The sequence below is a fragment of the Epinephelus moara genome, chromosome 12 (assembly GCF_006386435.1).
Source record: "Epinephelus moara isolate mb chromosome 12, YSFRI_EMoa_1.0, whole genome shotgun sequence".
Lineage (NCBI taxonomy): Eukaryota > Metazoa > Chordata > Actinopteri > Perciformes > Serranidae > Epinephelus > Epinephelus moara.
The window spans coordinates 6,951,565-6,972,944 of NC_065517.1; the positions used below are offsets into that span (position 1 = coordinate 6,951,565).

Sequence of the window (21,380 nt, forward strand, 5' to 3'; positions counted from 1 at the left end):
GTCTGTCCGTCCTGGAAGAGGGATCCCTCCTCAGTTGCTCTTCCTGAGGTTTCTACCGTTTTTTTTCCCCGTTAAAGGGGTTTTTTTGGGGAGTTTTTCCTTATCCGCTGCGAGGGTCATAAGGACAGAGGGATGTCGTATGCTGTAAAGCCCTGTGAGGCAAATTGTGATTTGTGATATTGGGCTTTATAAATAAAATTGATTGATTGATTGATTGGTTAGCTTTAAGCTTTAAACTTGGTGGTTTATTTTAAAAGAAAACATCATGATTTGGCTTAAAATAAGTACAGTTGTTACTAGCCATGTTTCCATCAGCCTGTTAAGATGCGCATCTAGAAGTATCGCATCGGAAAATTATGATGGAAACACCAAAATTAAAATTAAAATCCCCTGATTCACACAAACTAAAATACGCTCACTTTAGCCAGGATTTGGTTGATTCGAAAAAATGTTGATTCGTAAAACGGAGGATGGAAACAGTTATGTTCGAATTAAGTCTGATGTAGCGCACCTCTCTCCATGGTGATACCCACACTCCGGGTCGGGAAGGCGGTAATGCATTTACAAGCTGGTTGCCAACTGCCAGAAAACGTGAGTTCGTAGTTTTCACCAAAGTCCGTACATTTTTTATTTATTTATTTTTTAAAGATTATTTTTGTAGGCTTTTGCCTTTAATGACAGGACAGAGAGTGAAATGGGGAGACAGAGAGAGAGTGGGGACTGACATGCAGCAAAGGGCCGCGAGTCGGATTCGAGCCCGCAGCCGCTGCAGCGAGGCAATGCCTCTGTACATGGGGTGCCAGCACTATCCACTACTCTACCGACGCCCCCAACAAACTGGAGTTTGTTTAACTTATCTATCCTTGACTTTTTGCTCTTTATATCACAGTTGTTGCCAGTGGCGTTGCAAACTGTAGCTGCCTGGTGTGTACCCTACTGCCGCAAACTGTGCCTCTATGCGACAGCATATTACAGTGCATTCCCACCAAAAGCTTCATGGTCGCCTGTGGGCGCTCTGGTCGCTGACATCGCTTACACTGCCAGCTTCAGCAGGCGCTTGCAGCGGCCAAAGGGGCCGGGCCGGGCGCTGCAGTTGTGTCCATCTAGGCTTGAGAATCCCAGTCTGCAATTGGCTGCTGCTTTGGCAGCAGTGCTGCTCATTTGCATAAAGTTCAGCTTCTCTCAACTTCAACTTGACGCTCTGGTGGCTGGCATTGCGCCGCTCGCTGCAGCCGATGCCCCTGAAGCCCTTCGTCACCAGCGTGCATTGAAAATGAATGGCAGCCGGCTGCTTATGATGCTCATGAAGCTTTTGGTGGGAATGCACAGTTGCACTTCACTGACAAAGCAGCAGTATTTGAGGAGTTGGGTTGTTGCCCATTGTGTCAGCAACTGCTGCTGCCCAGTGTGTATCAAACCACCGCAAAGGGTGCCCTTATACGTTGGTGTACGGAGGGAGAACAGGCTGATACTTCTATGCCAGCAGCCGGCTCTGTTGGCAACAACAACAAAAATATAGAATAACACCAGCCCTGTCCTGTAAAGGTATAGCCTACTATGCTGTAGTTGTCATGTTTGTTGTCACTGTTTGTAAACTGTATCACCAGTGAAAGAAAAAGTGAAAGTCAACCCCAGTTTCACTCTTGTCTTAGAATGAACTTCGTCCGCTTGGCATTTCACCTTGTTGTATTTGCATTTTTTTGGCACTGTGTCTGTAATTTTTGCAGCTTCCTCTTGGATACATGCTGCTTGCAGTCTGGCACCTGGTCGATATTTTATAAAGTCCAGACCACACCTGCCTGCTGGGCCTAGGAACATCTGTAATACAGCAAAATAAGAGAAAAATAAGAAAACCCGGGCAGAGGGCAGAGTCTCTGCAGAAATATACTGCCACACACTGAGATTGGGTCATAAGCATGAATGAGTCTATGCATTATTTTTTAGGAAAATAATACATAGTATACCTTTAACACTTGAGACAGATGTTCACATCTTGTCTACCAGCAGTAAGGGTTGTTTCCCTTTTATCATGGTCATTGCCTAACCGTAACCAAGTAGTTTCATTAGCTAAATATAACTTATTCTTAAAGGTGACAGATCAGAACACACTCATATAAATGGTTTTTGTAGCAGTTTTATGGGTCATTTGAAAGGAAATGACAAATCGCCTATTTTAAAATGTGAATGTAAAGGAAATTCATTAATATTACCAGTCTGGAAAATGTATATAAAGATTCATTACAATAGAATAGTAGATCAGCCACTATACAACAATCTGATAAACCTAAGGTTTAATATGTCATTATAACATATTATGAGAAGAACATTATAGTCTGCAGTATGTTTTCCTCTCCTTGTTTCTCTAAGCAAGGTTGGTCATTATTTTCAGTTATTTGTGGTTTGTGCCTGTGCTGGAGTGGAATGAAACCACTCAGGGAGAGATGACAAATGGCTGCTATAAAAAGGAAGTGAAGGGTAACTGTGATGTTAAGTGAGATCAAATGATTATTATATATTCAATACTAATACAATAATAATACAAAGGGATTAGAGAAAAAAACAACTTTAGAGAAGCAGGGAGCGGAGTGAGCACATTAATCCAGTAGTCCACTCTGGGATTTAAATCACAGGCTGAAGTCACAAGTCTACTGCTCAGTGTGAAGCTCTAAAAAACCCTCAAATTAAAGCTGAGAGCAGTCTGAGACCTCAGACACTGAGATAGTTAACATCCACACTAATAACAGTGCTCATCCAAACCACAGAAAACAATTGAGGCTTTTAATTATTCATTTTTGCTGTTTTTATTCTGCACACTTTGTTCCTTGTTAGAGGGTTCTGCACAACCCGCAAAAACAAAGTTGTATAATAAGTAATAGCCTATTAGGGCTGTCAGCATTAACATGTCAATCGCAGTGCCATTAAGATCCAAACATATTGTGTTTTTTTGTTCTTTTTGTTTTTTTGTTTTTTTGTGTTAATGGTGTGCTGCTATTTTGTCCCTTCAAAACACTTACTTGTATTAAAACTGTTTCCTGCCCTTGGTCTGGTCTGATGATGGAAAATAAGACACTTTGGCTCCTTTCACTTTAAAGGACCCCCAGACGGTTCGGTTGACAAGTCAAAAATAATATGCATCTTGTATCAAACAGAATTGAAAAATTCAAGTTAGAGCTACAGTACATCCTACGAGCTAAGCACACAGGTTCAGCTAATCAGACTGATGTCAGAGGGTAACCATATCGCTGAACCTGCCATATTTAGGAGTGTGCAAATCGCCACAGACCTGTGGATGAAACTAAATAGAGGAAGTTTACTACAGCACTTGCTAAATAAGACTAAATCCGGTGGCGACTGACTGCAGACCAGTCAGTCAACATTGTGGAAGACACAAGTCTATGGGCCGTCCTCAGATTGGCATGTTGTGACCAGTCATATGTCTTACAGTCATGGGGAACAATAAATTCATGCATGCAGAATCTGTATGAATCAGAGCAAGCAGCTTAACTGGAACCCTGTGCTTCTGTCAGAATAACTGGGGATCGTTGGTGGCCAGTTAGTGATCAATAACCAGGACTTCTGTCTTATTTGTGTTAAGCTGTAGGAAGTTGGAAGCTATCCAGTCCTTAATGGCAGCAAGGCTGCAGTGCAGAGAGTCCATGTTGCTATTTTCAGGGCTTAATTAGGTGTACAATGGAGAATCATCAGCGTAACAGTGGTAGGACACAGAGGTGAAATTGCGGATAACATGGCCAAGGGGTAAAAGAGACAAGTTGAATAAAATAGGGCCAAGGACTGAACCCTGTGAGACACCAAGTGACATTAGAGCAGTTGAGGAATTGAAGTTATCAACAATGACTCTGAGCTGTCCATTTGACAAATAGGGTGCAAACCAGTTAAGAGCAGTTACACTTAGACCAACCCAGTTCCTGAATCTGCTGAGTAACATCGTGTGACCAACTGTATCAAAGGTTGCAGTAAAGTTCAGTAAAATGAGAATGGTATGGTTTCCTGAGGCTACACTCATCAAAATCTAATTTGTTAATCTAAGTAGGGCAGTTTCTGTTCTGTGATTCTTTCTAAAGCCTGATTGGAATTTATCAAATGTGTTGTTTTCCTCTGTCTTTCTAGAAGTTGCTGGTTACTGGGCAGTGTGGGATCTAAACCAGGTTTCTTAAGGTGAGGCTGGATACAGGCTTGTTTGAAGTAATATGAGACCTGACCAGACAAAAGATTCATTAACAACTTTTAGAAGCCATGGGGCGATGACTTCAGAAACCTCTTTGAAAAACGTGGAAGGCAGAATATCCAATTACAGGTACTGAGATTTGTATTGGACACAATGTTAACCAAATCCCTCTGGTTAATGGGGGTAAACTCATCCAACACTGTGATGGAGAGCGAAGGCTGCGGTGACAAAGGAAGTAAGCTAGTGGAAGTAATTGATGATTTGATGTTTTCTATCTTTTCAACAAAGTACTTTAAAAACTTCTCGCAATCATCTACAGATGTGGCAGAAACAGTAGCTGGAGCAGGGCTCACCTACCTGTTGATGGTGTTAAACAGAGATCTTGCGTTATACTTTTTTGAGGCGATTAGATTGGAGAAGTAAGAAAGTCTCTCAGTCTTTATCAGGGAATTAAACGATGAGATTAACTCTCACTTGAAGTTTGGTGTTTTTCCATTGCTATTCAGCTCTTCTGCATTCTCTTTTTGGTTTTCTAATGTTGTCATTTATCCCGGGCCTTGGGTTGGAGGGACGACATGGCCTAGCTTTTCTTAAACAAATACTGTTAAAATGAATAACCATATCATTTACATTGTTGCAGTGGGTTTGCAAAACTTGACTTGTGCAGGACTGGTTGTGTGAAATGTCACTATAAACCTTCTTTTGATGAGTTTAATAGATGCTGTGATGATGCAATGAGTAGGACGTATTTAACATGGACAGGCTCAGTTCATATCACTTAGTGTCAAGAACATGAACTGAATGAAACCTGAAAGGCAAAGATGACACAACTTATCCTTGATGATGAAATATTAACTGCAAACAATGGAAGTGAATATGCATACATACATTTTTTTTTTTTAATTTTGAAGCAGCCAGGGTCTTCATTTGGATTCTTGTGCCCTGAGGGTGGAAGCCTGGCGTGGTGTAACCAATACCTTCTTCCCAACCTTAACAGGGAGACAAGGCCGTCATCTGGGTGGTTGTCACATTGAGTATGAAAAATCTGAAATGGGTTTTTTGTTTTGTCTTTACAGGCTGAGTTATTAGAACAATGATAGTTTGTTTGTCTTATTTCCAAAATTTCAAATTTTATGATACAGATTCTGTATCAAATTGTTGCAGAGTAGTCTGGTGTAGAGGGAGATCATGGATACAAATTGACGAAATAACGTTCCTCCGTAGGGTGGCTGGGTTGCCCTTAGAGAAAGGGTAAGGAGCACAGACACCCAGAGAGAGAAGGGAGTAGTGCTGCTGCTCCTTCACATCAATAGGAGGCATTTCTGCTGATTTGGCCATCTAATCAGGATGACACCCAAGTCAGGACCTGGATGCCATCCTGATTAGATGGCACCCAGGATGGATGATTAGTTTCTTCATATATTGTGAGGCATGCTGCAAAACTCTCTCAAACGTTCTGGTAATTTCTGACAATTTTTTAAAGTTTACAGTGCAGTGTCATTAAACTTTTTGTTGTTTGATTTAAAACTGCAAACTTTGAACACATCTGGATTTCAGGTGTAAGCTGAGATATGACCCTTGATCATGTCCATGTAAAGTCTTGCAGTCACTTAGGTATCAACTGGTTTGAACTATTTTAATTGATCATTTGTTTGGGGAAAATACCAAATCTTGAGGTCCTGTCTTGTAAAGGTTATTTGTCAAAATCTTTTTTAAAGGCCATAATAATTCAATATGTGGTATATTCCAATGTGTCCTCATGTGATGTCCAAATCCTACAAACTGGCACTCCACAAATGACATTACATACTTTGCATAAAGTTGCGTAATTAATGTAAAGTTACAGAGGTTAAGTTTAGGAAAAGAAATATGGTGAGGTCTTAAAGTGATTCAGAGTTCACATGGCTCCAAACACTGGTCTCTTGAGAAAGTCAAGGGGGAAAGTCTTGTGTTTTGTGACCCATCCAGTGCCCAAACCTGCCTCCTTACTGGAACACTCCGGGCCACTTCCTTCTTTACTTCCAGCAGTGCTGCTCACATGATCATAGCCTCACAAAAAAAGTAAGTGTGGGTGGGTTATGCACCAATTACTGGTTCACAATTACGATATGTATGAATTTTGGGGCATTACTTTTTCCAGGAAATGTACAAACAGTGCATGAAAAGAGCCTGCATATTCATGTTTAATCAGACCACACAGCAAATCTTGGTGGGAGGTATTCCAGCATTGAAAAACTGCACATGGTGCACAAAGTGTAATGAATGGGGTGTTAATAGGCCCAGCAGCTAAGTTTATCCCTAGCACCCCCACAGGTTGACCTGGCCATGCGCCACGACACCTTACATGAAGTGACAGACGGTGGTAGGAAGGCATGCGTGTGTCTGCTCTGAAATATCCCAGCTGTCACACTTGGTTCAGTAGTGTTAGAGATGCTCTGGTAAAAGCATAGGTAGCACCCACTGTTGGCTTACACTTTCACCATAATTGAGGAAACTGAGGTCATGTCCTCTGTTTTTGTTTTGTTTTTTTCATAAGATTTGAGAGGTTTTAATGGCTTTAAGTGCAGCTTCCATTGTAGAGTTGAATGTTTTACACGGTGGGTTTTTAAACTCAAATACTATTTATATTACACCAGAATTGTATCCCTGCAGTGGAGGCTCCTCTGATGCAGTATTTTACACCACACATGAAGCGAAACTCACCGGTGTGCAACTGAGCTGAAATGTGAATATTTGTTGCCTTTTTATATGAGACTAAATATGTTTGGTTTTTGGGAAATTTCAACCGGGGCTTTAAGAAAGTGGCTGCCAGCCACTGACTCACCTGACAGATTTCAGTCCTGAAATAACCTGGCAACAGCAACATTTCACGATGTGTGTGGGCTACATAGTGTGTAAAAACTGTGCAGATCTCATTGTACTTTAATGTGTGTTTGTGGGCAGAGGTGCCCCCAGAAATGTTTCATAGGAGTGGCCAGATGGGATCACTGAAAGATTTTTAGAATTTTGATAATGCTGTTACGCTGCTGCTGAAATATAGGTTAGTTTAAAAACTGCCAGTATGAGAGTTAGGAAATTGCATACTGATATACTTAGGTATGCCAATTAAGTACAAACCTGTTGTCCTTTTCCTTAAAAAGACAAATATAAAGTTTTAATTTGAAGGAGTACGTTAAATGTAAGGAACAAAACATTTACGGGGAACAGGCCTGCTCAAGTTTAGGGGAGATTTGCTAGTACCCATAGAATTCGTTTTCATTCAAATATCTTGAGGGGAGAGTTCAAGGGACCCCTTTGAAAAGGGCCATGCCGGTTGTTCCCTCACCAAAATTTTGCCTAACTTTGGAGCATATTTAGCCCCTTAGCTTACAAAGCTGGTTTACATAATGAACATGCCGTCAGCCATTGGTTTGTGTTGAGTCAAGAGGAGTGAGACCAAAACAAACTTTGTTACATAAGGTTACTTTTCTTTAGCCAATGAGCTCTTTAGCAGAAATGTTTCCTGATGGTTTGTGTTATTGTTAACTGGCGCATGTTAAATATGCTCTATTCTTTCAACATTGGATTGTATTGGTAATGTGCTAACTGGCTATAACTAGCATCAAGACAGTCTTATGGTTTCCCTTTTCAAATGATGAATACAGACGATCCGTCGTCTGCTGATGTGGAAAGTTATGCTAGTTGGCTGTCAGTTGCAGTCTTTGCGTTGTGTTCATGTGCAACTTTTTGGCCATGACACAGGCGAGAATTATGCTGTTGTAGTATAGTCAAATTGAAAACTATGTCAATATGAAGAGTTAAGGAATCACATGCTGATATACTTTGGTTTCTTATTTTACAGTTAATATTATTAACTGGGACATTTAACATTTTGAGTTCCACAACAATTCTGTTTTAATTTATGTATCTATACATATTAGGCGATTCGTTGTACTATAAATAGGCTGGTTGTCATTTTCCTTAAAAAACAAAAACAAAAAAATTTAATGAATTTTAATTTAATTTTAATTTGAAGGATTACATTGACTGTAAGAAGTAAAACTTTTACGGTACAAAAGTCTTCTCAAGTTTAGGAGAGACTTGCTGGTACCCATCAAACCCATTTTCATTCAGATATCTCGAGGTGAGAGTTCCCTCTTTGAAAATGGCCACGCCAGCTGTTCCCTTGCCAACATTTAGCCTAAATTTGTAGTGTTATTTAGCCCCCCATCTAAATAAAACGAACTCAAAAAACAACTGTGCTACAGCATCTTAAAAACAGTAATGTCAGCCTCCAATTATTTTCGCTGTGGGAGGATATCAGTTATAGGAGGGTGACAATGCCCCCCCACCCCACCCTTGGGGACGCCACTGTTTGTGGGCTGTAGCTGTTTTTGAGTTTCTATAGTTAATACAGTCGGCCTACATCTGTGTTGTCTGCTTTGTGGTGTTTTCTTCTACCAGTAATTGTGTAAGTGTCAGGCTACTTAATTTGTGCAGCTCAATGTTGCTTGTTGTACCTACTTATTTTTTTTTATTGTTGGCCATTTCTGTATCATTTCTCCTTTTCGTCTGCACATTTAACAAACTGGGTTTGAAAATGAAGTCTTGGTGGCATGGTGTTGACCAGCAAGCAGGCTATATAAGTTGACAATGCGCTTTATCTTACATCCAACAAGTGTGCACCCCCACCATCACAACATGTGCTGCTACAGTACAATATGATTTCAGCATATTCCGTATTCGTGGTCAGGGAACCGCGGAGCTTTAAAAAATCGTGGCCCTGGCAAAGACCTGTTTGCACCGCTACTGAAAAAGAAATTGTACGCGTGACTATGTGCTTGTTGACTATAAAATATTACACAATGGAAAGTGTTGTATTTAGATGAAAATGTCAGCCGTAGGCTACATTGTCGAGTCAGTCAGTCGAGCGGATCTGTCATAATTACTACCTTTCCGACATCACTTGAAGGCAGCAGCAGCAGCAGTGCAGCGACAGCCTCGGCAGGAGAGGAGGCGAACAGCAGCCAGTGAGCGACGCAGGAGACTGCCTCATGAAGTTCTCCTGGTTTCTCTCCTCAGACACATGAATAACAGTTGACTCTTTCCGCGGATTAGCGCACGCGGGCATCATAAGTTTATTTTTTGTTTGTGCATCATGTGAAGAGAGCCGAGAAAACGCTGCAGCTTTGTGCAACAGGAGCGCAAGACAAACATCACATCTTTTTTTAATTCTTATTTAAAAGATGCGGGATTAAAGAACAAGATGAAAGAAGGTTCGGTGACAAACCATCAATGGTAAGTGCACTAAACTTCGAGCTGTGGCTTTATGTGAATGAGTAGATACAGTGTAGTAGGATGTGTTTGTGTTGCCACAGGTGCCCTCCCTGTCTGACAGCATATTCACTTACACTGTAATTCATAAAGCCTGATACTGGCAGTCCCTCAGCAGCTGCCTCTCACCGACTCCCTGCTTTGTTCCGTTGATGCAACAGTCAGGTGATATTCTCTGTGTTTAAGGAAAAATAATCACCTGCTAGCCTTATTGTAATGAGATATGAGATAGATACAAACAAACAAACAAAAAAAAAAAAACACCATAGTACCATAAAATCATAATTTCACATACAGCCATAGAGCCTAACCTGTGAGTAGCATTTACTGCAGTTAGAAAGTATTTGATGGATTAGTCAGTTGTGGTTGTTTTATGACAGATTAGGTTTATAAAAATGAGCAACTATGATGCACACTGTTTGTGAGGAGATTATTCAAAGGTGACACTTTACAGCTCAGGTAACTTGTCATGGGCTTTTTGAAATTAATAATAAAATCAATCAATACACCACTGTAATGGATTAATCATTAATAATGAAAATAAGTAGAAGTTGCAGCCAGGCATGTGGAGGACTTCAGACATACTGAGGTTAGGATTCCTGCTCAAAGTGGGTAATTAGTAAGCTCAAAATTAATCAAATTTAAATATACTGAGTTGAAACATAAACATAAACTTCCCCCATGTTGCTAAAACTCCCAAATTGCCCAAAAAGAAAAGAAGTATTGACATGATCTCAGTCAGCATAAGAATATGAATTTATTTTAATATGACTAAAACCGGACTTTTAAAGTACACATAAACATGTTAGTCTGACATCATACTGAGTCATTTTTCTCAAAGTCAGACTAACACCCGAGCTTTGACCCAGAAGTCAAATAGCAATAAATACGTAACAGAAGAAGAATCCAGTGACAACATGGTGAAATCTACATCCAGAACTACTTTTGGATGGATGAAATGTACAGAGCTGTAAAGTTTGTCCACCATGGTACCAGTCTGCTGCTAGCTAACTTTAGCTAACTTGTTTGTCAGTTGTTTGGTCTATGAGGTAATAGATCACCCGGAAAAAGGTCCAATACTAACAGTCTGAAAGGGAGCATATCACCACCTTCTGTAGTGGAGTCAGACATTACATACTTCAGTCAATAAACTGATTCCCCTCCCGTGCTTGTATGGGACAAGGACAGTAGTCCAATTAAATGGCACAGTCAAGCTATAACTGTAGCTTGACTTACCTGTGCATGTAAACGTACGGTGTCTTCATTGACTATGTGTACATGCAGAACTTATACCGGTTTTACCCTAATAAGACAATATTCCTATTAAGCTATTTAGATGTCTTAAAATGTTGTTTATCATGTCAAAATATAGAAAAGTGGAACGGCTGGAGTCACTTGTGCCATTTTGCTTCTTTGCAAAATGAGAAAAATAGGAAAACCCAGGGTTCCTACGCAAGTATGGAAAGTAGGCTATGGAAAAGTATGGAAATAAATTTTATCAATTTCCAGGTATTAAAAAGTATGGAAAATGAAAAATAAAGTATGGAAAAATATTTATGTTTCCAGACTATTACCGCTGTTCTAAAATACTGTTTTCTAAAATAGAAAATTAGGTTTTTCCAAAAATAATTTAATCAATCCGGATCGTGTTTTATGCCCATACACAGTTTGTGTGAGAGCAAACGTCTCACTCCAACACTGCACCTTCGACAAGAAGACGAGTTTCACGTGGTTCACAATGGGTAGATGCAAGTTTTTGGATGGATGGCTTGACAATACCGTATATAAATACTGGTTGGCCAAGGATTCCCAATTCACACACAGAGCTAGATGCAAGCTTTGTGTGAAATCGTTTGACATCGCCAACATGGGGGAGAAGGCGATTCTGAGCCACATGAAAGGAAAAAACACCGACGTCTCGTTACTGCATCGCTTGCACCCAGAGTCCCAACCTTTTTGCCTCAGCCCAGACATTGAACTTACTTGAGTTTTTATTTTCATGCCATTATGGTACTTGGCTACAATCGCCTATTAAGAATAATTAAATATGATGTGAAGTATGATACACTGATATATTTACTCAGATGTCGCATATTCTAAGAAAAAAACAAAAAAAAACAGAGAAGTCTGGATATTAGGGTATGGAAAAGTATGGAATTTTGAAATTCCAAATGTGTAGGAACCCTGAAAACCTTTTCAAAGTTTCCTATTGTTGGCAGACTTGTTGGACCGTGCAAACACAGCCTCTCTCTTTCATTCCTTCAACCGCCTTCTTGAAAAGATTTGTGCTGTGATATTTGTGCATATCAAAAAGCCTGTTGATATCCAAGTCTGTCGTAATGGTTAATGGTCTTTTGCATGCCCAAAAGAAAAAAAATAGGCTTTTCTTTTGGGCATGCATCTCTACACCAGCTTTGCGAACCATTGGTGAGTTGATTTGTGTACATTGTATCCATGATAATGCACAACACTGATCTTAAGCAGATAAGACGCCGTATGTCACAAACTGTGGTAAAAACCCCATTCTGAAATGTGCTGTATACGTGTCGAAAGAATGCTCCCCAAAACCCAAATAATATCAGCATATCCTATGTGTCTTAATTAGAAAATGCTACATTCAGAAAAAGGCCATTGTTTACATGACCAGTATCAAATTTACAATAACAGTGGAATATTAGCATGCATCTAAACATAGCCAATGTTAGATACAGCCCTGGTTGAAGCACAGCCTGTCCTCCTGTTCACTGCACACTGCCATTTCATGGGAGCCATAGTTATTTCTTTTAGAACAATGTCTAATGTTTAATATCTCTACAGCTGACATTTCTAATGTGTGCTCTATTAAAAGAAGAAGAATATCTGTTGGATTAAAAAGTACGTAGGAACATCTTGTTGTCCAGCCAAGCAGTGATAAACCACAAGCCGTTATAGCAGTAATGTGTCAGTTTGAAGCTACTCTGAAGTTGTGTTTAGCTGAGTCAGTTCTCTGTCAGTGTGTTTACTGATCATGTCAGACTGAGGTCAGAAGGTAAGAAGTAAAGCTGAATGGTCATTCTCGTGACGTGAGAGATTCAGTAGTGCTGCATGAATTGGTTCAAGTGGAGAGTGGGTGCTCTGACTCATTATGTGTGAGCCTCTGTGTGTGTGTGTGTGTGTGTGTGTGTGTGTGTGTGTGTGTGTGTGAGATAGAAATAGAGAGAATGAGTGGGTAGATAAGGTTGTGAATTTCTTTCAACCTTTACTTGTTTACTATTTACCCTTATTTGATAGGGGTCTGAAAAAAATGTCCCAAGTTATCTTTTTAAGATTTTTAAAAGCTTTTTTATTACCTGAATGGATATAACTGAATTGCGTAAAAGGAAAGAAATTACCATTTTAATTGTGGAAATCTAGGAATAAAATGACATCATATCTGTTTCAAGAACAACAAAGCCGAAGCCAGAAAGAAGAAAAAAACTGCAAACAGTACGAGGACAGGGACCTTCAGTTGCACTAATAATAGGAACACAAATTCAGTCAGCAAACTTTCTGTTGCTGCCATTACACAGATCCCTGGCATTGGAGTTTGCACAGGCTGAATTGGAGTTGCTAAAATTGCTACCAAGTCCGTCTCCAGAGCTTCCACCCGCTCTCCTCCATTCAAATAGTCTCCTAGCAGCAGGGTGAGGTGAAGGGCTGTTGGGTGGCTAGCTAGCTAATTCTTGTCTCATTTGTTTTCTGATAAATAGAGAGAGCAAGAGCAGGGAGAGGGGCTGAACAAATCAATATGCTGTGTCCAGCTCCACCATGGAATACAATGTTGCCCATTTTAAATACTAAAAATGTATAAATATAGAAATATCGTGCAAATTTCTATGCACATGATTGACATGATGCGCATTGTTTTTGAAAATATGTATACATTCTCCAGAAGTGTATGATTTAACTTTTTACCCATGGCTTAGTGTTAAAAAAATAAACAAAAATCACAACAAATCACAATATTGGATTTTAATACTTGAAAAATCGCAATATTTAACAATCACAATACATATCATACTATCTGCACCCAAGATACTGATAGTTTTGAATTGGGAGATAATCACTACTGTCCCAGCCCTATTATTTAACCTGTCAAGTGAATGAAACTACCAGTTAATTTGTTTTTCAGTCATCGGTGCCATAGGCACATAGACGCTGCATTGACTGCTGCTGCCGATTAGAGCAACGTGCCTACACGGTGGCCATCTTGGTACAGTGCCGCTCGCTCCTACAGCGCATTACGTCTATAGAGCAATGACATGTTTGCACTATTAAAGTGATCATAAATCGTTCAATTGTTAACATATATTCATGCGGGTTTTTTGTTACACACGTCAGACATGGAGGACAGACAGACAGATACAGACATAAATAGAACAAAAGGAACCCAGAAAACTTCAGGTCTTTATTTAGAAAATTGCTTGTAGGGTATATATATTGCATTTGATTCTTTTTATTATTATTATTGCTATTATCATTATCATTGCATTATTATTATTATCATCACTATCATTATAATTATATTGCTTTTATCATTATCATTTTATTATTATTATCATTATTATTATTACCACTATTATTATAACTGTATTGCTATTATCATTATATTATTATTATCGTTATTATTATTATTATCATCACTCTCATCATATATATATATTATTATTATTGCTTTTATCATTATCATTTTATTATCATTATCGTTATTAGTATTATTATTATTTTTATTATCACTCTCATTATTATCATTATTATTATAGTGGCAATCTAGCTACAAAAAAATGCCACTTGAGGGAATTTGAATACATTTCCAACTTGCAATGGTGTGTAAAAATGAGGTCCGCCATGGATGTGCATTTAACACTTTATTAACATGTGAGTCTTAAAAATACCTACAAAAGGCCGCGTGCCGAATGACTTAAAAGGAGCTCGTATACAAAAGGACAAAAATACTAATACGACAAACCCATTTAGACGGTCACACACACAGGCACGGCTGAAAAACTGTGTGGCTTCCCCAGATCCTAATCACCTGTGTCTCCCTTATCTAACCTCTGCCTGGCTGATTACTACCTATGCCCAGATGTGCAGGTCACCATAGCAACCATAGTGCCTCACCAAAGACACACACCCACATTCACACATACAAACACACACACGCCGCACAAATCTAAATTGGCTACAACAATATCATTATTATTATTATTGTAGGTATAAAATATACATATACATATACATCCAATATCTATCATTAATCTTCTAACTGATCAATCACTGCAGTCTAAGGTCTGTTTTTTTTTTCAGACCAGAGGCAGTTTATAGATGAAATAACATTGCATTTTAACCAAAATTATGTCTCATATTAGTTATTTCACTAATAAGCAGCTGTGTAATACGTGGGATAACGTAAAGTGAGCTGGTTATATTATGGATAGAACCTGGACGCGGAGCGGAGGGCTTCTATCCGTCCTGTCGGAATTTATTTCACTATTTAACAACCTGCTCACTCGATAGTATCCCTTACGTACACCTTACCTGTGAAAAGTGATTCCACAGGATCTGGTTTGTATGTTCCGCTCATTTGAACATCCATAAGTGGTACAAAAGTCAGACTTCTGACTGAAAAAGATGCCGGTCTGCTGAAACCATTAAGTAGAATTTGTACTTGGGTAGTAAAACCAGCATTTTTAAAATGCCCAAGCATCCTTTGTCATAGCTACATGTGTGACGTTTTTAACAAATCAAACCGTTTGGAAATCGGTCGAAAATTCAGTGAATAATGCTACTTTCAAATTGTGGAGTACCTCTTTCCTCCATCGATGTGCGTGCACTACCGCCTCTGCTAGCCCTGTACCAAGATGGCGGCGCTATAGGCACGCCCCTCCACAGTCAATGCGGCATCTATGTATATGTCTATGATCGGTGCACATGGGAGACTGTCCTTTTAAGAAAAACGACAGCATCATTCTTTCCAGCAAAACTCTTAAACAACTTCTGTTTACATTAAAGTGACAAAGTCCTTTAGTTTTTATAATTATATTGACAGGAGCAAAAGAAGAAGTCAGGTGCTGCTGTTAAAGGTATACTTTGAAGGATTTTTCTGAAAAACAGTTTATGGAGTGATACAAAAGTAATCCCTCTCAATCATCACTGACCCACTAAAAGTGTGTGGTGGTGTATTTATCTGCAGAGACTCTGCCCTCTGCCTGTATATTCCTATTTTATTTTTATTTTGCTTTGTTCAGGAAGTTACCAGGTGTGCAGGTGGGTCGGGTTTATATTGAAAGGTAGCCAGCAGGTGCCAGACCGTAAGCAGCACACATCCAAGAGGAAGCTACAAAAATCGTGGACACAATGCCAAAAGAAATGTAAATAAAGCAAGTCAAAACGCCAACAGGACAAAGCTGGGGCTGGCTAACACTTTCGCTGTAGATACTGTTTAGTCACACTAGCAGACAATGTCTGCAAAGGAAGTAGGAAGTAGTATGACATAAGGAGACGGGTTGGGGTGGTGGGTAAGACACAAAACACGGGACTTTCCGCCATGGTGGCCGATGTCCGGAATCGTATGAAACCAAATGAACTTTGACATATTTTAAGGTACACTGTCACAATGTTTCTTTTCCTAAACCTAACCTACGTAACTTTACATTAGTACATAACTTTACATTACGTATGTAACGTGACAACGCCATTTGTGGGGTGATAATTTGTTAGACACAGTACAATGTTCTACACTTGCAGTTTTCATTTTTCTTCCCTTTCAGTCTGATATGATGAGAGGCTGGTTTTGCCTTTTTTTTGTCAGTTTCTTTCTAGAAATGCAGAGCAGCAGCAGGAAAGAGTGTTTTCTGTTATTGGTTATTTAAAACATTTGCCCATTTTAGTGTATGAATGTTTTTTAGTGTATGAATGAATGTAGTGTATGATGGTTTTTTATGAATGTGTATGAATATGAAGTAAGATGCATGGAAGCATGGTGTTATGCTTAAATTGGCTTTCAGTCATTTTTACTTTGCAGAAAATGAAAGACAGGGTGAGACAGGTGGAGAGGAGGATGACGAATAAAAGTCAGGCGAAAATTACACCTGAGCAAGCTGAGCAAGGGTACAAAATCAACTTTGTTGCCCGGCGGTCAAATGGCTGGTAAATGTTCAGATGTTACCAGATTTTATCATTAGATTACCTTTTTTTGTCTTTGTCTGGCAAGTGAAGCAAATCTGCTTGCCACTTGCATATTTTACCAGCATTTGGTGAATGGATGGTGCTAATTGACCCTTTGCTAAGCCCCACGCCTTTGTGATGATCATTCCCTTAAACCATATTGTCAAATTTTATGGAAAAAATGAAAAAGTGACTTCAAGAGACGCAGACACAAGGGTCTGCAGTATGTGTTTTAAGGATATATCCATGACGTCAGACTCATGCAGCGGCAAAAAAAAAAGGTTAAAAAGATAATGAAAGTTAAAAGCTAAAGCCTAAATATAGGCTACAGATCACATCGTAAAAGTGAACCACCACATTACTGAAGATCGAGAGAAGACAATGAATATAAAGGGAAACTTTGCAATATTCAACCAGCTGTGTTTTCGCAGTGTGCGCGGATAAACAGTGTTTTGCTTCCCCCCATGCTGCTAGCACCTAGATCTGCCAGGCGCAGAGCTCTGGGGTAAGCTAAACAACGTTCTTCTGCACATTATATGATGACACACAGTTTCCCTGTTTCCCTTCGCTGGATCCTGTAGAGCAGGGTAGGTCTTTATTCACTATTATAATCACTAAAAAGCAAAAGTAGCATTTGTATGTATTCAGTAGGCTGTACCTTTAGTAGCTACACTTTTCTGGGTTTGTTTCTGGTTTTGGAACAGGGAAGAAATTGTATCTCCCTCCAACTTCTCCAGGTAATGACTTTCAGGCACAACATTTAGCTCAAAATCCTCAAAACCAGCCTGCAAATGAAGGAAATCTCAAGGGATTGCACGAGAGTGTACGGAGCACAGTCGTGTTGTTGTCGGACCCTTGTTGGAGCTGGCTGATGCTGCGCTGTGATTGGCTAGTCTGTGTTCGAGGGGCGGGACTCAGTGAAAGGTCAATTTTGTATCCTGAGTTGACCCGTTATTTCTATAATCTGATGTGCAGTCAGACCTGTCCAAAGATGACACCTCTCATGACAGCATGTGAATGGTTGTACATTATAGAGGAGGCAAGGGTATGCCCGTCCTGTTGTCCTTGTGCTTGTGCTATCAGGACTTACTCAAGCAGCGCAGCACATTATATGCAAGGTTGTTGGGCAGAGTGGAATACAAATCAGAGAATGTGGTAATCAGTCATTATCGACTCAGTCTGTCACATAATTCATTTTAAAAGCTTTATTCAGATATTCAAAACACGGCAATGTTTCAGGAAAAATGACTTGGCAAATTGAGAGCCAAGTGCAGACAGTTTGTTTTTTTGTGTGTCTGGTGGGAAAGTAATGTTGTCTGGGAGGTTCAGGATGTTAAAGTGTGAATATCCAACTTATCTATTATCTAGACAAAGGCAAATATAGTGTGGCCTTTAAAGTCAAATTTACATTACATTTATGTAGCTGACGGTTTATTCAAAGCGACTTACAATAAGTGCATTCAGCCATGTGGGTACAACCCAAAAAGTGATGACAAGAACCTGGACCAGAATCTGTGTCGCCTCCTGGGTGAAGAATAGAGGTATCCTCTTGATGTTGTGGAGAATGATTCTGCAGGAGTTGGTTGTCATAGAGATGTTACCAGCGAAGGACAGCTGGTCATGCAGTGTCACACCCAGATTCTTGGTAGACAGGGACACCACAAAGTTCTCAATGGTGATGGAGAGGTCACGGGTGGAAAATGCCTTTCTTGAAGGAAAGGGCAGCTCAGTCTTGTCAAGGTTTAGCCTCACGTGCACACAACAGAGTTTCTCACACATTAATTGATTTGTGGCGGGCCGCCCTGATTAAAACAAGGACACACTATGGATGTATTAAGTGACCTGGATACAGCATTGGCAGCAGGCCCTTGTTCATTCCTATGAAAGCCAAGTGGCTGACTTCCGGTTTAGTGCTCCACTTACTTGAATAGGTATAAAATGATTTAATCTTGCAGCTCTTTTAGACTTTCCAAATGTTATTGTACCCCAGAAATTGCAGTACCACTGTCTGGCCACCATGAAATTTGGCTTCAAGTGCACCTCCTGGGGACCTGGGACACACAGGCAAGGCGAAGCAAGGCAAGCCTTTATCTAGCTCTGACTGGCATGATAAAGGCTTTAAACTCTTCATTTACACTTTGCTTTGCACTTATGCGCTTTTTAAAAATGTTGTATGTTACCTGATTTTATGATTTACCGTTTTATAATTTTATGATTTATTATGATTGTATTGTTTTGCTGGTATTAACTTATAATGCATTACATTTGATCTCATTTCGTCTTATTTTTACTATTATTATCATTTGGAAAAAGAGGTTTATCCTACCCTGTGGTGTGTGTTTGTTAGCCCCCAAAGCACCACAACTGGGTGTTTTTTTCCCAGAACAGCTTCAAGTTGCGCCTAATACAGATGAAACCCACAGTAAGGTTAAACCCATGGTAAGATGATGTATGGTAACCCGAAAAAGGCTTATTTCAGTTGATCAAGACTGGTGGTGAATCTGTGTCCACTGGGAAATGTTTTTTTTTTTTTTTTTTTTCTCTTGGCTTTTTAATGAAGGTTTTTAATTGTATTTAAATGTCCTTTTATAACAAATTGCCCATTTGCCCTGTTTTATGTTCATTCTTTGTAATATCAATCACTCTTTGCATGTAACAGTACTATTATTAGAAAGTGGATTTTATTTTTTCATCTTTTTGTAATCAATTATTGTATTCTGTCCTTCTTTTTCTATTCATTCTGTCTATTTTCATGTGAAGCACACTCCTTATCGTAAAGTGATTTGTGCTGCATTTCTTGAATGAAAGGTGCTGTACAAATAACGTTTATCATTTTTCATATACAACAGAAGAACAAAGAGGGGAAACCCATACTTGTTTTCAAATCAGTGGTGTCATCCAACATGTTGGAGTTATTCAGCTTCCTTTTCCACTCCATTATATAGTCCACTGTTCCTGGACTCTCAAGACTGAATTTCAGTGGTCGCAAAGGAATCCTTTGAAAAGTATTGTGTACTGCCTCCTGTTATACAGACCCTGTCTGCGAGTCCCTTCGCTGGCTGTATGAGACACTGAGAGAGGCTTCTGGATGAACTAGGTACAATGGTTGAGCAAATTATTCATCTCCTTGTGTAAGGTCTCAAAGCACTAACAGGGTTTAGCTGCATTTGCAAAAAGCTGATTCAAGTGGCCTTCAGGAGTAACACTTTGGCAAATGCTGTGTAAAGGCAGATTTATAGTTGTGCGTCGGCTCTAAACACAGCCCACACTGTAGCCTACACACACGGCGATGGCATTGTCTGCTTGTGCAGTGGTGTGCAGTGGTGTGTCTGTGTTGCTCTGCAATTACACATCAAAAATGCTAGTTGGCAGTGGGGTTTCTGTGAAGTGCTGTTAAGTTTGATTGATTCAAACCACACCTTAAACTCACATTAAACATGGGTTAATAGAGATGATTTCAAACATTGAACAAATTAGCTTAATGGCTAGCAGAGTTTTTCTCTAATAATACTAAGCCAGGAACAACAGCAACATTTAGGTAACGTTACAAAATTCAGCTCCATAACAACTTATAAAGTTCATCAACAAAATGACTGGCTTACACTAGACACGTTTTTCCCACAAATACAACATGCTAATATTAGTAGCACAAGCCAGTGGTTTACCTCTAATTATATAAAGCATTATAGCTCAGGAGGTTTACTGACAAAATAACTGCCTGGTACTAGACACATTTTCCCTACAAATACAATATGCTAATGTTACTACATTGCGTAAATTAGCTAAGCAGCTAGCAGAGTTTTTCTTTTTGCATATGAAGCCAGGATAAATCACACACAGGATTTAAAATGCTGTTGTGTGGAGGCTTTATTGTCTTCACACTTTATTGTGAAGCATTGTTTCTACTGAGGGAAATAGTTTTCAGCTTGCAAAAATTAATAGGAGGTCTGAGTCTCCGGGACATAAAGTTATATTTCTGGAGAGGCGCACGTCAGGATACAGCATAGGGTATGCGTCTACTGTGGGTACAGCTGTTTGACGCACAATATCCCACTTAGGGATGATATGGTCTTTCTTTGTTATTTGTCATGGTTTTTTGAGACAGTCATGACAAGACCACCAACTTTATCAAAAACCAGACTAGATGTTTGTTGAACTTCAAAGCTGACCGTAGATAAGGTTATAGATGATTTTGCCCTCAGCTCTGCTAAAAACAAGGCCACTCTGTGACAGTGTCCTGTTCTTACTCATCCCATCCCATGTCATCATAGCAGCATTGTCTTCATCCTTGTATTGCTGTCAGAAGTCTGAGGTCTGTTGTCAGTCAATGTCCCACACAGGTTCGTTGGCTGGATGGATTCTTCTGCCACAGCGTCTACATGGTGCTGGAATAGGTGTCACATAAATGATTTGCTGTACTTACATGTCATGTGACACCCAACCAAACCCATATTATGCATTCTCCTTAGGTGAGAAAATAAAAAGCAAACATCGACCCCAACATTGTTTTTGCACCTAATGCAGATGTATCCCATCTTTAAAGGGCCAGTGTGTAATATTTGGCATGGTTTATTGTCAAATATGAATCTGAATCTGAATATTCTACCCATTAATATGTTTATATAAGTGTATAATCGCTATAAAATAAAATTTGTTTCGTTTTCGTAGCCTTATAATTATGCTTTTATATATATAT

At 39.5% G+C, this 21,380-nt stretch overlaps 1 protein-coding gene across 1 annotated transcript in view; it reads left to right on the forward strand.

Annotated features, from left to right (window-relative positions):
* The first annotated feature begins 9,216 nt into the window (after positions 1 to 9,216).
* LOC126398865 (5-hydroxytryptamine receptor 1E) overlaps positions 9,217 to 21,380 on the forward strand; it is a 51,140-nt gene continuing 38,976 nt past the window's right edge. The window contains exon 1 of the mRNA XM_050058509.1: positions 9,217 to 9,463. The gene's annotated coding sequence lies outside the window, so the exon portion shown is untranslated. The remainder of the gene's footprint in view (positions 9,464 to 21,380) is intronic.